This window comes from Chroicocephalus ridibundus, chromosome 1 (genome assembly GCF_963924245.1).
Source record: "Chroicocephalus ridibundus chromosome 1, bChrRid1.1, whole genome shotgun sequence".
NCBI classification, from domain to species: Eukaryota; Metazoa; Chordata; class Aves; order Charadriiformes; family Laridae; genus Chroicocephalus; species Chroicocephalus ridibundus.
In genome coordinates, this window is record NC_086284.1 from 151,638,365 (window position 1) to 151,656,435 (window position 18,071).

The 18,071-nt window shown below is 40.0% G+C and overlaps 1 protein-coding gene across 6 annotated transcripts in view; it reads right to left on the minus strand.

Moving 5' to 3' along the window:
- Positions 1-18,071, minus strand: part of CALD1 (caldesmon 1) — a 197,231-nt gene that overhangs the window by 150,410 nt on the left and 28,750 nt on the right. Inside the window, exon 2 of one of the 6 annotated variants that reach the window (XM_063358905.1) lies at positions 4,875-4,957. The exons of the other annotated variants lie outside the window; for them this stretch is intronic. The gene's annotated coding sequence lies outside the window, so the exon portion shown is untranslated. The remainder of the gene's footprint in view (positions 1-4,874; positions 4,958-18,071) is intronic. 6 annotated transcript variants of the gene reach the window in all.

The following is an 18,071-nucleotide window of genomic DNA, read 5'->3' on the forward strand; positions in this document are numbered from 1 at the left end:
AAGCGAACCCTGTTGCAAGAGTTTAGAGAGTCACCCATCCACTTGTTGACCCTGCCCATCTGCTGGGGGCTACCATGCCTTGGATGAGTCTGCCAAAGGGAATAGGTACGCCTGTGCCTTCGCCAGTCAGGTTCACTGCACTCCTGTTTTTCACCTGAATAACAGCATAATATTCAACTACTGGGCTTATATTTAGATCTCATTTACAGAGTGATCAAGGTCTATGGATGAAAAGCACAAGGGAGCCACATACAGTTGTATTATAATAACATCAACTTTGGGTTCCTTTGTCTTGGGAAACACTCTTTTTGCTATCAAACTTCAATGACAATTTTTAAAGGGTTCCATTTCTCTTACTTTATTAAACCTGCTAGTTCTTAAGAAAAGCAGTGGCTGTCTACTCCATAAAATATGTGCACAAACAATAAGTACATCAAAAGCCTATTGCTTGTTGGCCAATTTCCATATAACCGAATATGGTCAAGAAAATGTTTGACTGGAGCCCAGCGCGGCGTGCCAAACTTAACAACTCTGCAGTAAGCAGAGTGCCACAGAGCCCTCTGCTTAGGCTCACTGTAATTTCAGTTTGGTGCAGCTACTACCTATTCGCATGAACTAGACCATAATTGTACTTCTACGCAGTTACAAAACCCAGATACTTCTGTTCTCTCTCCCCTGCCCATGGAGATTAACACTAGCTGCCGTACAAGGCTTTCAGAGATAGACGCTCCTTGGAGTGTTTCCCTTCTTGGGCTAGATACAGGGAGGAAATCCTGGGTATCCCGAGGATATAAGAGAACACACACTGTATGAGGCACTCCGCGTTTGTGTAAACATCTCAGAAAAAGGAGGTTTTAAAGGGCTTCAATACATGAACACACTTTCTCTATCTACTGCTAATGTACATATGAGAGGTTTCACAATATCAAATCTATACGCAGGGCAGGTGTTTTCCTCACTGTGTGTCTTGCTGCTACTGCCATTTATGAAACTTGGCAAGGCGCAGATTGCTTACTTGCCTCTGAGCCCACTGCAAAACAAACCTTGCCCTCTCGGGATATGTATTTGCATTTCCGTCTTTCAAATTTCACCATGCAGAAAGTGGTTTAGTACTTTTAAAATCATTAAGACAAAAAAGGGTGACAAAGCAAATGAATGACATTACCAACGCCGGTCTAAGTCACACTTCAGTTCTCTCACTCTTTAATCTAATGCCATTGAAATCATTGCGAAGTCTGATAACAGGGATTTGGCGACAAAGGAAAAGTGGATCGTTGAGTTATATCAGTGAAACAAGTCACTTTAAGCATTAAAAGAACAATGCTACCTTGATTATGCAAAAGGGTTAGCCGGCCTCTCCCAGATCATTTCCTATGAGATCATATGCAGACTTGGAAACAGAAGGGACTGGTTTCAGGAAGTTTGGAAGCCTTTTATGGATTATATTAACAAGGCACAGGCTGTTCCCTAAAACTGATTGTACATCAAATTCCATTACGGCCACATGCCCTTGGTTGGAATGCCTTTAGTGTATATGATAGTACCAACAACCACCAAAAAAAGCTGCAATTCTGTCATTTAATCCCTGTGACTTTTTTTTTTTTTTTTTTTTTTTTTGAGTACTGGGTATTAATTGTACTTTTCTGGGTGTGGATAGCACACAACAGGTTACAATGGGGTATCTGTTAGGTTCTCTAAACTTTAAAGCATCCTGCAGAGTTTAACCACAAATTTGTAAAAAGTTAAATACCTGTCTTAGGTAGAAAAAAAGTGCTACACTGCAAGATTTTGGAATGATACCTCATAACTATTAGATTTTTCTTCTCCAGCAGAAAAACATATATCTTCTACTGAATTTTTTTTTTTTTTTTTGCTTTTTGAGGTGTTAGCTAACGTATTTCCTACCAAACACATTTTTCCAGTCAGTTTAGTTACCATACATTCATTCTTGATGTAGAAAATTAGAAAACAAACCAGCAACTGCACTCCTTTTCTAAGAATTAATGCTGTGCATTCTCTTACTTTTTAAAATTTTACTTCTACGCGTTATAGTCCCGGTGACGCACATGAACGAGACAGATGCCTCACATGCACCAGGACTGCCCTGTGGTTCCAGGCAGGCCCATGACACTATAAACACACTTCAAATGCCGTAACTGTGTTTGGAAATGTCAAGGCATTATGAAGGCTCTGGCCTTCAGCCTCTTTAGCAAGGCTTATACATCACTTGGGTTTCACGTTAACTCTTTGGCAATGCATAAAGTGCACGCTGAGCTGTACAAGACCTGCATTGTAAGAGGCTGAATTTCACTGTGGGAGACAAACTAATCAGCTAATTGAATTAGTTAACTTCATCTATTTATTAGCAATGATATTAGCAGATTTTGTTTTCAGTTGAAAGTAACACAACATTTTCAAACAGCAGCTCTCAAAGGAAAATAATAATCTTCCCTTCTATTTACAGATGGGGGAAGAGAGACATGGATAAATGGAGTTACCTGCCCAAGCCCAGTTGGTCGTTCAACAGCAGCACCTCCTGCATCCCAGTTAAGTTCTGCCCCCCACCAGGTTGCACTTTCTCCTACCATCTACACAGTCCTAATGCTAATATAATCTGCATCACTGCTGCCGTGGCTGGAGATCCAAAACATTCAGAATGACAACTCCTCCAGTGTCAAACTGCCATCTCTTATGGCAATATAAATTACAATAAGACACATTTTTGTTCGTGTTGGGATTGAGGAGAAATAAGAGGCACCTGGAGCAGAGGAATGAAAAACTCACAAATTTATTACAATTATTTGCTATCTGCTTAACAATAATGCCAAAGAAGATGCAACAATTAAAGACAACTATTGCCTTTGCTCAATTTGGGAAATAACCATCCCTGATACAATCTCCCAGGAATCCATCCTTAGAGCCTTGCCCATCGCTATTTATAACTGAGTAAATATTAGAGGATTCACATCTTTTCTCCTGAAAAAACAAGACCTTTGGCCTTCACATTTCTTTGGAAAGTGTTTCAGAGAAGGCTGTTACTCTTACATTAAAATTTCCTCTTAAAATATATGGCCCAAAGGAGGAACACTAGACCTCAAATATACCACAAATATGGACAAGTCTGCCTGCAGGCATTTGGAGACTGGGAATTTGACCAAAAAGTTATCCTTACAGAATTAACCAACTCTCTGTTAGTCAGCATAGTTAACAGCCTCAAAAAAATAATTTTACTCTGACGTGCCTTTGTCAGGACAGCTCACCAATTGCATATTGCATTGTTTTCCACTGCTTAAGGACTAATTATTCCCAAGGACTGAAACTGGAGCCTTTGCATTTCTACGTGCAAATGAAAAAAAGTGTTTGGGAGCCAATACTGTCCAGCAAACTATCACTTTTAGGTTTCTATTACTCTTGCCTTTAGCCCAGCTCACCCTGCCTCTCCTTTCCCTCGTCTCCCGACACAAACTGTGATAGCCAGAGCCCAGAAGAGCAGGCAAGCTACGGCTGACCACACAAACTCAGTATGTGTTCAGGACTCTGCCCTGCTTGGGACTCTTGGATTTGTCTGTTGAAGACCAGTCATCATAAAAGGCAGTCTACGAAAGTGGTACAAGACATGCAGCATGACTCAAAGGCAAGCCTTTATCTGCTACTCACTCACTAACGGTTAATGCAGGCACAATAGCCATCAGTTCTGACATCTATTTGACTGTGACTGTTGGGATGCTTAAAAAACGTTACCCTCATGGGAAAAGCCAAGATCAGATCTGTGATATCCCTCACCCAAGAAACAGCCCTTGACAGTGGCCAAGCATTTCAGAGAGTTGTTCAACAAACAGGGTAGCCATTCAAGGCAAGTCCCTCCCTTGCCTCCTCATCGCGGCTGGCTTTATCACTTAAATTTTAAATCCCTTTTAATTGTTTTCCTTAGTCTTCACTACTGATCTCTGTATTGTATTACTATTTTATATAAAGATCTCATCCTTTTGGATCAGTGAATTTGCTACACATGACGTCACAGCCTCCACCTGTGTAGTCAGAATGATAGAGTTCCCTCACTTGGAGCAATTTGTGCTAAGCAGCAATTATAAAACAAGTGCAGCCTGGGAACATTTATTGTTATTATCATTGCTTAGCAAGACTTCTATCAAGTGCTGAAGCAGCAATCTTTTGAAAGGCAAATTTCCTCCCACCTGGCAAGCAGAATTGTTTTACATGTCCCTATCAAACTAAAACCAGAACACCTAGCAAAGTCATTGACTTTGCTAACATATTCAGCAACATTATTATCTTAATGACGTGTAATAGTCTCCATATTCATAACCTTTCACTAGGAGAAAGGCTAGTACGGCTGTTGAGCTGAAGTAATTACCTCAGTCTGTACCCAGTGTGTACAAAGATGACCGTATGTAGGTTTAATGACAAAGACAAATAAGAGTTAGGCCTCCTCAAGGGAAGAAATGCTCCCTTCCTATTCAGGTAACGCGCAGGGATCACAGAAGCCATAACATGGAAGAATTTCTTCAGTGGTTCAAACAACTAGATTACTGTGCACATACTTACTCATAATCCTTAGCACACAAAACACTAACAAAAGGAAACATCAAGGGAAGAAGGTATTTGGGAAGATTCCCAACTACCCAACCGAATTCTGACAGTCAGTCCAATCAAGGACTGCCATAAAATATCTTCCCAATGCATTAAATTAAGATGAATACTAGCCACCGAGAACACCCTCTTTTCCACACCAGACCTTGAGTTTCAAAGGAAATTAAGCTAACAGTAAATGCTGCTCATGATAGCAATTGTCTCAACTGAATAGAAAATAACTCCAGGGAAAAAAAAAGTATATAAGCATTAATAGCATATCTCACCAGTTATGACGCCCCTGAGCTTGGAAGATGCCGCCTCTTCAGCTCCCAAGGGACTCTGCGTAACCAAATAGTTATCACAGGCACTGGAAAGACAGAAATGTTTATGGGTGGGAATGAAGAGGGCACCAAGGGCAGAAGAACTTTACAGTAAGGATGATCCAGAAAGCAGACCAGATCTCGATCCTTGCTGTAGTTTCCAGGTACTATTGCATCACTGACTAAGCTAACTTGCAGCTCCTTTTCTTTTTTTCCAGTGTCTCCTCTGTGAGGAAGAAGAAAATCCCAAGCGAGAAAGGGCAGACTGCACTATGCATCTGAAGTCCCATTAAGGAAAAAGAGTTGCTTCTACCTTCAGGGAAAACTGTTCCATATACCTGATGCTGCTGCCACGACCGTAACCCAATCACAGTGTAATGCAATCCTGAGAACAGCCTGGGAAGCATCAGCCACAGAACTGAGAATTTTAATAGCCAAACTGCATCGATTAATATGGAGCCAAACCTGATTATGCCGCCATGATTCACTTCACAAAAAAATATCTGAGGGAATTCCCTATTTGTTTTGGCAGTAGACCAGCACAGTTCCTTGATTGCTGGCTGCCTCCAGTCAAAGATGCAAAAACATTTGGCTATTTCTGCATAGCTGCTGGAGTGCATTTACAGAGTTTTCGGTGACAGGTTGTTTGTCTGCCTTTACATGCACTTAGCCACTTAGCCACAAAGTGATAAAACAGCCACCTCTGAGTAATGGCGAGGTTAAATGATAACAGCTTGGGCAGTGTGTGGTGAGACTGGAAATTCCTCTGAGCGATGCCTCAGCAGGAGAGCTGGAGGGAGTTCCTGGGAGAACAGACTCAGATATCCCACTTGGAGTAACATAAGCCAACTGGGAAGCTGCTCAGGGGCTCTGGTGACTCCCATCCCCCTTCGTCCACAGAGGCAGTGAAGAGACAAAACTTCCAAATGTCTACATACTCAAAAGACAAAAGGCTCCAGACACAAGGTCCAGAGAAATTTTATTTATCTGTTAAACGAGGTGAAGAAAGATCTCCCAAAAATAAGCTGTCTTCACAACCAGCCTTTCATTAGAATTACACAGTTTACCTTCCATGTTCTCCACCCAATCAGCACAATCAGCAGATGTGTTTAAGAATATTCGTCAGGTTAACTGGCTTAAACAGGAGATTTTTACAAAGCTCTGGAAAAATATATCATGCTTTTGCAAGTGACACTGCATTTTTGCTCCATTTCTTTTAAATCCCTAAGCAGTAGTGTTGAGGGGAAGCAGCTTATTTTAGGGACTTTGGAGGGATTTGTTTTAATTTTATACTGACTGACAAATGAGGTTTTAGGAAGACAGCATGCGGTAGGATGATGAGGGTGTCAAATCTCAACACATACAGTACTGTGCTCCACCATGGCTAAACACAACTTGTACCCTATTGTTTTACATAAACAAGAAACACCTTCATTGGCCCAAGAACTACCACGATGGAAAATCACAGCTGTATCCAGCTGAGGTGGTGATTCCTACAGAAAGCTCTACCCTGGAACTTTCCTAAGACTGCAGTGCAGTAAGTGCTGAAGAGATCCGCTTTTTCTGAGGTTTGCCAAATCCAGGAGATCTGGTGAGAGGAATACAGATTCCCTCTGAGCATTGCAGAGGTCCAGGCTTCTGGACTATCTCAGCCTCAATAAAAGTCTAATCATTAAAGTCAATAGCAGTGGAATGCTCTAATCCAGAGAAAAATCTAGATCTATCCTTGCATTAATAAAATGCAAAACTGCTCCAGTCATTAATAAAATCCAACGATTGACGTGCCATTCAGGAGTCACGTAGCTACAGGAGGTGATCTAGTTTTTTCAAGTAGGAATTCAGCTTTTACACTGCTCACCCTACACAACTTACCATGAAAAAAAACCAACCAAACAAACAAACCACACTATCATTTACGTATGATAAGGAAAATAAAAATTCAAACGTGCAATATAATAGAGTTAAAAAGCATAAAATTCTGTAACTTCATGACTGCTTAGATATTTCAGAGAGAAAGCTCCATCAAAGGTGGACGTCAGTCTTAATCAGAACATCTCATTTCCATTCAAGGGCTTTCACTTAGCCTTGTTTCCTGTGACACCTTAACATCAAGGCATTCTTAAGGGCTCACATTCACAAGGTACTTAAGCATGCTCCTCACCAACCAAACAAGATTACTCACCTACCTGAAGCTAGGCACACATTTGTTGAGGCAGAGCCAAAACATACATGCACACACATATACCTGACCAAGAACATGTTTTTGTTTCACAGGCTGGTTTTATTCTGTTGTCCAAAGCATAGTACCAAAAAAAAAAAAACCATTATGTCACATGTCTTCGAGAATTCCTCAGTGAACAAATGAATATATTTTACACCATTTATTTCCCAATTGCAATGACGTTTTCCATGCATAAAGTCTGCAGTTGTACCCTCAAAGCTATCAAAACCTGAATTCTCTCCTAAAAGGAAACAACAATGAAAGATCTATGAAATGAAGGACTATGAATGAGTGAACACTAATTGATTAGGCAGGATTTGAGCCAGAGTTGTGTTTTATCCACTTGTTGATATACTTTTATACTGTTTTATACCAAATAGCCTGCAAAATATCAAAGTCAAGGGACAACAACAACGAGAAAGATTGTATAAAATTAATCTTTTTGGTTCATACTCAAGCAATCTCTGGGTGCCACACCTAAAGAAAAGCTGAGACTTAGTTATCTTGCACTTCTTTCCTAAAGGAGGCCAAAGGGTGATACAAATAGATTTATCTTTTTATTTCTTTAATCTTTCCTATACATTATTGCATCATTTTATTTACTTACATATTGATCAACTAACTACCAGGTTAGGGAAATAGAGGTATGGATACCAAACCCAAATAGTTATGGAAGTATAAACTTTCTCTTCCACTTCAGGTTGTCAGTATTATCTTTCTCTCAAAGAGAAGCAGACCATTTACATTTTTATAAGCAAATTAAAGCATGTTTTCCTATTGCTCGTTTCCAAGGTAAAATTCTGTTCTCCACAGGAAGGAGGAAATGATCATTTTCAGAAAATTAGGTCATTACAGCTTAGATGACAAGGCATTAGTCTAATATTTTTTGAGAAATTCCTTCCCTTCAATTTAACTTGACCACTACAATAAGCAAGCTACATTTTGTGGGTTTCATTTGCATACTGGAGCAAGCTTTGTGTAAACATGATATAGCACCATGATTCTTTATAGGTCAAGCAAAACAACCAAGTAATACATTGTCTATCTCTCCCCTTCCTTACAATAAAAATTAATGGTACACTACAAAAAAATCTGTAAGTTTTCTGAGCTAGTCCTTAAAACCTGGAGTGCCTGTAAGTTGCCCAGATCAACTTTTTAATGGTTTAGGCAATTTTGGCGACATGAATGAACACAAGATCTCAGTTGTGGTTACGCTGCTGCTTATTTGATATCAGGTCAACACAGGTGACGTGAGCACAGGACCTGTAGAATCAGGCCTGAGCTCTGAGGAAGATGAGCTGCAGGGGTCTGCACACATCCCGTTTCACAACAGTGCAGGGCTACGGACTGGTCCCTTCCGACATCAGTGAGTAATAGCGTCAGGATGTTACCTGCTGATTGGAAATTGGGTTGAGGCACTGTAACGTCTCATAGCAGGGCAATCCCGATATGCCTGTTCCGTGGTATCAGATGTGGCAACGCTTAGATGATAGAGCCTGCATTGGCAAACAAAAACGGTGGCACCAAGTGCTACCTTCTTCTATTTTTCTGGAAGGTGTTTGACCCTCTTTTTCTATATACTAAATAAGGAAACAAAATACCTTACTTCATTGCCACACCCACGAAATGCCATACCCCTTGAAATTTAATTTGGCCAAAATGCTGAGAACAACTCCACCCGTTACGGCACAAACATTTAAATACCTATAGAAATCAAACTTTGATTTCTGAACATCTTTGGACCTGGCTCAGGGCTATTTAAAGCAGGAGGCGTGAGCAACAGCCAAGCAACTCATTGAAACCATATCAGGTATGGCGCTGATTCAGAGGAAAGGATTATATGTGCTGAATTACCCTGCTTTCCAGCAATTCTGACTGCAGAAGTTCCCAGGGATTTCTTGGCCTGTTTTTTTCAGCTCCTGAGATCAAAAGACATCACAACCCAAGTGGATCTGGGCTGCAGACGTTTTAAAGGAGACAAATGGCAAAAATATCTTTCAGTGCAACCAGCAACTTCATCTTCCACTTATGATCACCTGAAGAGACAACATGAAAACCACCACCCATCACAGACAGCAGCTCCTCTTTGATGTCCTAATAGCAAGCAACCCACGATGCAGAATCACACATATACACGACCACATCTGAAAGGCTCGATAGGGTAGTCATCCTCGGATGCAAATTCCCAGCTCTTACAGCTGACCAAGCTGAAGACAGAAATGTGACTGGAAGATGTAATAGGTTGCAGCTTACAGACTTCTCAAGTGCTTTTGAAAATCTCCCTCAAGGCATCATTTTCACAAGCTTTACATATATATACTTGTTAAAGGGACACAGTTAAAATAGCAAAACAATACTTCTGCCTGCCACAGCAAGATAACTTTTACACTTTTATCTTACCTATTAAAATAAGTCCTTTAATTGCTCCTCTAACAGCACTTAAAAGAGACGTAAAGCAGTTTTGCCTGCTACTTTAACTAGACTAGCACTTACTTTTTCACAGTATTTTTCACTACTGCTGTGAAAAAGCACAGTTCCACATAACCTTGCTCAAAGTACAGCTTTTAGTCCCTTTCATAACTCAAACGTGGAGCTTCATTTCTGACAATTTGTGTTAACAATAGTTTGATGACAACTCAACATGTAATATTCAATTATATAACAGGAAAAAAAAATAAGCAATGCAGGTTATCTGTTGTTTCCCTTGTCAGTCTACAAAAACACAGCATATGCCTGAATGCTGCATGTGTAGGGAGAACCCTGTTTTAAAATCTCTGATCAGACACTTTTGGTTAAAACTCCCACCACCCACCCATCTATCCTACTGCCTCTATCAATTCTGGTATCAATCGTCAACAGAAACACTTGCATTTTAGAAAATAATGGCTTTTTTGAGGATTCTTGAAGTCTTGCATGTATTTACCTCGAAGAAGGTCACATCCTACTCTACACATTTTTCCCCTGACATTTTTGTTCCATGTATTTTCTTTGTAGGAGACTGAAAGATAAAGATTCTGTACATTTTTGTGGGACAACTGTATTGGGCCATCAGCCAATTCCTAAGCCAATATCAGCAGTGAATTTATAGCTCAAAGAGAAGAAAACTCTGAAGAGACAGGGGTTTGTGGGAGGGAGGTTTTGTTGTTTAAATCTGAAAAGCTGTTTTTGACAAGTTTGTCATCAGGCTCACAAAGGAAGACTGGAATTTAAAGCATCGTCTCCTCTGAAGGATCTCTAGCACCCGCTCACACCATGCTGAATGCCTCATCCATACTCCAGCTCCTCTACCTGGGGGTAATTCCTACTATGGTAAACATTGGCAGACCTAATGAGTTATCTCTGCACGTTTAAACTGACCACTGGTAGTCTATGTTATAAAACATATATAATTCTTACTTCACTCCTCATTTTCTTAATCTAATTCTCTGGAGTTTCAGCCTTTGCTGATGTTAAGAATAAAATATAAGCCAATTGACGTTTTGCCTAGACTGAGAGTTTGTTACAGTGCTGAAATTTAGCCTTTGTTCATAAAAATATAAGGTTTTTAAAGCAAATGTCATGTTACAGGCATCAGTAGGACAATTATAGTTCTACAAGGGGGGAATTCGCTGAGCATGAAATACTCAATTTTAACAAATGTAGTGTTGACAGCAGGCACCCAGGATAGCTTCAGGATGGGCTGAGAGTTGGATGGGACTGAAGGTTGTGTCAGCAACACGAAGGCGTAACACTGTCACAAAGCTGTCAAAGCCACACATCTAGAGATACAAGCACATCCCAAGATAAGGCAGTGAACTGATGGCAAAGCCTTACCGCTCCAGAGCGAGGAGGACAGCTAGACAAGCAGATATGGCAGCGAGCACACTGAAGACGGGGTATTAATGGATGGTCACACTCTGGCTGAGACCGCTCTGGCCCTCAGCTCATTCCCACACATTGCAGTAAGGGAGCCAGCAGTGAGTCATTTTTCCTCAGCACAGCTCCTGATCGACCCTAGCAGCCAAGCACACGCATGAGCGTCACAGGACACACTCCCTTGCCCTCTGGTCTGTCCTTTGTCACATCCTTGGACAGCACAAGGAAGGCCCACGGGGCAGCACCTCCCCACAGTCAGCAGGACCGTGGCACCCCCCGAGCACGCTGCGCTCCTGCCGGTACCCCCCATCCCGCTCTTCAACCTCTAGCCGGCACTGATTCAATGCTAAACACCAATTCCAGGAGAAGGGCGTCTGAATCACTTCCAGAAAAACACATGCACATGCCTTTCTATAGACTAAAGATCGGAAGCAGGCAGTTCTTTCCTTGTTCGGCTGCTGAAGATCTGCTGCTTTTAAAGCACACCCTTCAATTTTTACTCCTGTTTCTGAAAGAAGCATGAGATTCTGTGCCAGCTAAACATTTCACAGAGTATTTGGAACATCCCTATAATTAAAGGTATGTTTTTAGAGTTTAAAGCTTTTTTCTTTTTAACAGTGGCTACAGTGTAAATCATACCCTCCTTTACAAACTGAGGAGCTTCTCAAAGACGCAAATTCCACTCCGTTTCAGACTGGTATGGTTCACATAACTTATTAATGAAACTTTGGGACATCTCAGAATATAAAGGTGAGAAAGACACTCTCACAGAATCCCACAATTCCAGGAAAAAAAACAAAGGCGGGCTCCTACAGCAACCAGAAGCAACTCAAACACTCTTCATGCAAAAGAGGGCAGCATATAACAGACATTTTGTATTTAAATGAACCAGTAAATACTGTCTTGGGAACAGGGAAGGGAAGAAAAGACAAACAACATTTATTGGAACACATCTACTGAAGCAAGTTTATTTTGAGATATTTTAGTTGAAACATGCTTGGGAAAAAAAATTGGAATGAGCCATTTGAAAAAGATACAGCATTTTTTGTTGGTACTGCATTTTTTTTATTTGGTAGGAGTCTACTTTATTCCATAGTTTTTAAGACATGTTTAAGATTCCATAGGTTTAATATTACATCACTAATGGTTAATAATGAAATTCCAGGCAGTAGCAAAAAAAAAAAAAAAAAAAAAAAAGAGAGATTTAATGATAGTACCACACAAGATATGGATATGGGGTCCTTTGTGCAGATTTACTGATAGGAATGTTGAATGTGGGTTAAAATAACATAGTTGTCTGGCTCACTTGTGCATGCTAAAATGTCGTGCGACAGAGCACAAGTTATGCTATTACTTGAATCCCTTTTACAAAATTAATCTAACTCTGCCCTTTGCTGGATTTTTCAAAAGATCTGTCATTTGCTACGACTCTATGATGCCACGGACTACTGTAAAAAGTATTTTTCCTGGTTTCGTATCCCATCCATCTCTTTGATGAATAATATTTCCATGGTTTTAGTAGCATGTTTGATACTAGCTGGACTGTGAGATTAGTGCCCTTCAAAGCACAGCGTGACATAGCGGACAAAGCATTTGGTTGGCATCAGCTCCAGTCTAGTGCTGTCACAAGAGTCATTTCTCTTTTTTGTGCTTCAGTTTCTCAAACTGACAAAAGGGAAAACAATGCCAAGCTCCTCAGTAAAGAACATTGAGATCAATACAGAAAAAGCTATGCCTGACAGCTTGATCTTAATGCCATTCTACACTATAGAAAGAAGGTATCTTGTAAAGATTTCTTTAAAAATAAATAACAAGAAAGCTATTTAACATCTTATGGCTACGTAGGATTGGAATTTATTGAGAATAATGATCTATTCTCTGCAGGTAGATAACCTGAGTCTGGGAAAGATGACTTAATGGAGTGCGAAGTGAGATAAACTGGCATCAGTGTATAGGAAATTTTCTAAACCCCAAGACATTCACTGTAACAACACTTCATTTGGGACTAAAAGAGAGTTTGATATAATATCTCGAATAAATTGTTGCTTTGTCAGTTTCCCAACAAATAATTCTGATTAGAGTTGTTCAGTTTCCTGGTTTTTATGCCAAGGGCAGATAAAGAAAGTAAAACACTGCAGGAATCCTGAGAGGGGGGAAAAAAAAGTCTATGGAAAAATGTATTCAAAGAACAACCTTTGCTTTAAAATGCAGGAAGGAACCATGTTGTCAGATCTGTGACAAGTCATGTATAATCCCAGGCTGAGATTTGAGGACCATCATCACCCAAAAAAAAAAAAAAAGAAGTGAAAGTGAAGGAGCTGTTGAAAGTCTCCTCCTTTGAATACAACGATGTTGCTCGTCGGTCATTCAGTGGTCCATGTTGCAAGCATCAGGCAGACCTCACAAGCAGCTTCTTCCATTAGGGTCCTCACAAGGCTAACAAGTTTTACACCACATAAGGTGCTTCTACCCAGTGGAAATACTCCTCGTCACTGGGTGGTGAGGGAAGCACACAGCCCAGCTTGTTACAGTGGACTAGATCCTGCAGCTCAAGCTCCCACAGAATTAAATTCCTCTCTTGTGTGAACGTCAGATAAGCATAGTACCCAGCTCTTCATTATTTGGCTTTATATATACACAAAAGAGGAAATAACCCAAGCACAGAAACAGATTTCTGATATAGAAAAAGGTGTATGGATGTGTGTGAGGACAACAGAAAGGAGAACATAGTAGACCCCATCTTTAGCTCTTTAAAGGACACACTTTTTAATTTTGGTTAAAAACCAATATATGAGAAGATATGGATCCCCTGTCAGGCTTATAATTAGTGCCTTGAAGTTTTGTGCAGTTGAACAAAACTTGAATATGTTTAGATGAACTTTTTCAAAAGCTTTTAATGATTCTGGCTGCCTGTGTTAAGCTGCTGTAACAGCATTTGATTTCCAGGGTAATGACAGCCAGGTCTAAAATATCCCAATCGGACATCCAAGAATCAAGGCGTCTCAAAAATAACTTGGAAAAAAACCTGCCCTTTGTTTTGGCCTCTTCTCTTTGACAGAAAGAGTGTCCATTTGCCAAATTAAGTAAGGAGAAATATGAAAGAGCAAACAGACCTTTGACCTTTCGCAAGAGCCAGACTATTGTTTTACATCCCATGACTGTCTGTGACAGTACAAAATGTGAATTTAACAAGACTGTTTGGGAGCTTTAAATTATGTGTGCATACTCATTCTGGTAGGGTCAAGATTTTTATGGGGTTTTTGTTTAACTGATCAACTTCACTCTAGAGGAACGGTGACTTTTGATTAAACCATTGCAATTTCTGTGCTCTCAAATCTGCCAAAAATGACAAGTCAAAATAAGTAGGTCTGAAATGTTTCTGTATTAGAATTACTGTCTAGTGCACTGATGGACACTGCATTCAATTGGAATCAACCTGAAGTATGAGGCATACTAGGATGTCAAATGAAAGTGCTCTGCATTCATGCACTAAACATTCGTACAGGATTTACAGACATCTAGTAGCTTAGGGTACTAGACATCCAGAAAGCTGGTGTATTAGAGCCAGAGATTATTGCTAAAAACAGTCAACAGCCAAAAATCAGTGAGACTGCCAAATCTCAGAACAGACTACAACTGGATAAGAGAGAAGCTTCGTCATCAATTTCAACATGGCCAAAAACTCAGCATCTGTTTCTTACATGATAACTTCCACTTTTCTTAGAAATCAGTAGAATGGTTTCATTTCTTGATTTTAAAGGAATCACGAGCACTTATTCTGACCATATTTTTGAAGGGTTTTTTTTAATATGAAAAGCTTGGTCTCCAATAAAATCTATTTTTAAATCTAAATTCTGTGATGTTTCATAGGCAAACTATTTCACAATCTGATCCAAAACTCACTGAAGACCTTCCATCAGGCCCTTCGTCCCGTGACTACTGAGAACAAGTGCTGCCAAATTACACCCTTACATCTTTGTTTCTGTAAAGCAGCCAGGACCATCCATGCTATGGAACGGAGCTAAAGGACTTCCCTGCTCCATGGAGCCTCAGACTCCAGCTCTATTAATCTGACTACAGCTCCTTGGAGGGATTCTTTACATTGGAAGTTATGAAAATAAATGTAAAATATATGCTTACACATCATAAAAGTGAGGGGGTTTTCCATTTCAGACTACAAGATTAAAAAAATTATGCCATGAACAATAAAATGGAACTTACAAACCCCTAAACAATAAAGGGTTATGCACCATGGAGCTGTTTCTGGTGAACTTTCCTCATAAAAAATGAAAACTGCATCAGAAATGCGTAAAGTCAGCATTTCTGATATTTGTCAACTTCTTCATACCCTTTCTGTATGCAGCAGTTGTGTACGTTAGGGTTGTTTTCCAGATAACAGAAAAAATACCCAAAAGACTGTCACGTAACTAGCCTACTAGTCCTGACTCAGGTTTCTAGTTTTCCCTTTCCCGTTTCATGTGTAAATCAAGACAAAAATCCTCAGGCTCACTACGCCTCAGTCTCTTCTATGTGACCCAAATACTACTTTCAATGAGGTTTGGCACAAAATTCACTTTTGTAAAGATCTTTGAGACCTTTTAGATGAAAAGTGCTTTTACATGTAATGCATTACTAATGAACTTTCACCAAATGTAAAAAGACTCCATATTTGAATGCCAGATTATTCTTGCTTATAATAAGCAACACACCTACTAACCATCTGCTTGAAAGGGTGTGGTCAGCTTTAACTTCTGATCCCTAAATTTCTGGGGACACTTACCAACTGTTCCAACAAAACTCTTCAATATGCCGCATGCCTACCTTAGCACCTACTTCCCCCAAATGACCAATACCTCGTATCAAAACTAAACTGCCTTACCTCAAAACCAGCAGAACTTCTATTTATATGTAAATGCTAACAGTTGATTCAAAGAGGAGGAAAAAACAATTTCAATAGATAATTATGCCTGAGTTTACTACACACTGATGGTCTGCTCAAAAGAAACCCACTTTCCTCTACGTGGAAACTGCGCTATTTCTCAAATTTTCCATACTCAAGGCACCATGACAGTTTTTCTTACTTCTCTGCCTCTAAGACAATACAGACTGACTGCTGGCTTTCACATGGGCTCTCCACAAGCGAGAACTACAATCCCAGATCATTGACTCCTTCTCTGCATTGTAGAAAAGGTATCTTTTAAAAAATAAGTTGTTGTTCAACTGAATTCACTTTGTACAGCAGGTAATTCCCAACGGGAAAGAGAACACTTTCAAACTCCAGGGCTGTGGGAGGATTATAATTGTGGCTCCACCTCTTTGTATTATAACAAATATGAGACAACAAAAACTCCCTCTTGGCAGGAGGTACAGGATTGCCCCATGGATGAATGAGGACGCATCACTGCTGACCCACTCTACATGCATGCAAAACAGAGCCTCACCAGGCATAACAAAAAGAACATGAGTAATTCACAGTAGCGGGAATCAGTATAAAACAGCAAAGGGCTGAGCCAAAGAGGATGCACAACTCTCACATCCCCCTGATCCTGCAGCCATTGGAGATGAAGTATGCCACAAAGCTAACTAGCAGAGTTAACATTCTTCTTTCTCTTTCCTGGGACTGGTGTGGAAGAGCTCAAGAAGTAGTAGACTTCAGAAGACCTCTATGCTTGGTACTTGCTGTTGGCCAGTCCTGTTCCTCCAGGGCCATCCTTTCTGCTTAACTCTCCCCCATGACGTACACAGGCGTTCCCATCAGGTACTGAGATACCTAAATACCAAACTATTGCGTTCAGTCGCACCCAAAATGCCACTATCTTTACGGTCATCAGCCATACGTTTCAAAAATTTTAATCTTAGTCATTTGCTGAAAGATACACAGGAAAACTCAAAGAGAATGGTAGGCAGTACTTTACCCGTTAGATAAAACTTTCTCCAAGATCTCTTTGTTGTTGCATCTGGGAGGAAGCAAAACATTTATGCAGCTTTAGTAGTGCAATTCTGCTTCAGCCGCCTTAGAGATGTTAATGTCACACATAAATCTGTATGTTTTACTAATGGCATCATATATCTTCCCAGGCATTTCTAATTCACCCCTTGTTGAGCTATCTAGGTACTTCATCACATAGGGTTACTTGGTGTCACGTATTAATATTAAGACACTATGCCTTGTCTTTTGTAGGAAAGTACATGTTCTTATCTAAATTGCTGAGAGTAATAACTTGAAATATTGTCCCTGCAAACGTACTTGAATGCTGTATATTCAGATAACTAGAGCTCTTTTTTTTCTTCCCTCCCAGCGAATGAACATAAATTAAGTCTCCACAGGAATTAACCCAAGAGTAAGCTGCATTCCCAATTTGGAAGCAGGGAAGAAGGCTGTACTGTAACAAGGGAACTCATGTCTCATCTGACTGGAACCACATGCCACACCAGGCAGGACTCACAAGGGTGGTACAGTCCTTTTGTTCCCCAGCAAACCCATGCCTGCAGAAACATGCACTAGGAAACGGCACTTCTTTCCCCTTGGAAGTTTCTTCACTGCACATAAACAGTATCCCCATTGCTTAATCCATTCAGTGTGCTTTAAAACTTGGATACGTGACAGTTAAGATTGTTTTCAACTGATAACTGGCCTAAGGATGCCCCTTTGCTTATTACTTCTTTGATCCAGATAAGCATTTGGCTGTTTAATCAGTCACAAAACTAAAGCAGAAAGAGAGAACACTCAAAAGCCTTACAACCCCACGTACTTAATTTAGCCTAAAAGTAATTTCTGGGTAGAAAGAGAAAATTTAATTAACTCTTTTCTATAAAAATGTATGGTAAGATGTGTAGCAAGATCTTATGCATTCCTTTGAAGTTTGTCATACATTCCTGAATACCTTTGACAGCCTAAGAAGTTATGTGTCTGCTTCTGATTAGATAATTGAAATAAATCTACACCAAATAAATTCAGATCTCTTAAAATAAACTGCAGAGGTACATGAACTTTGTAAAATGCATGCAGTACTTCAACCAAAAGGCATTTCTGCAAAAATCAGCTATCAAGAAGGAATTTATTTTTCTATTTTTTCCATGCATGT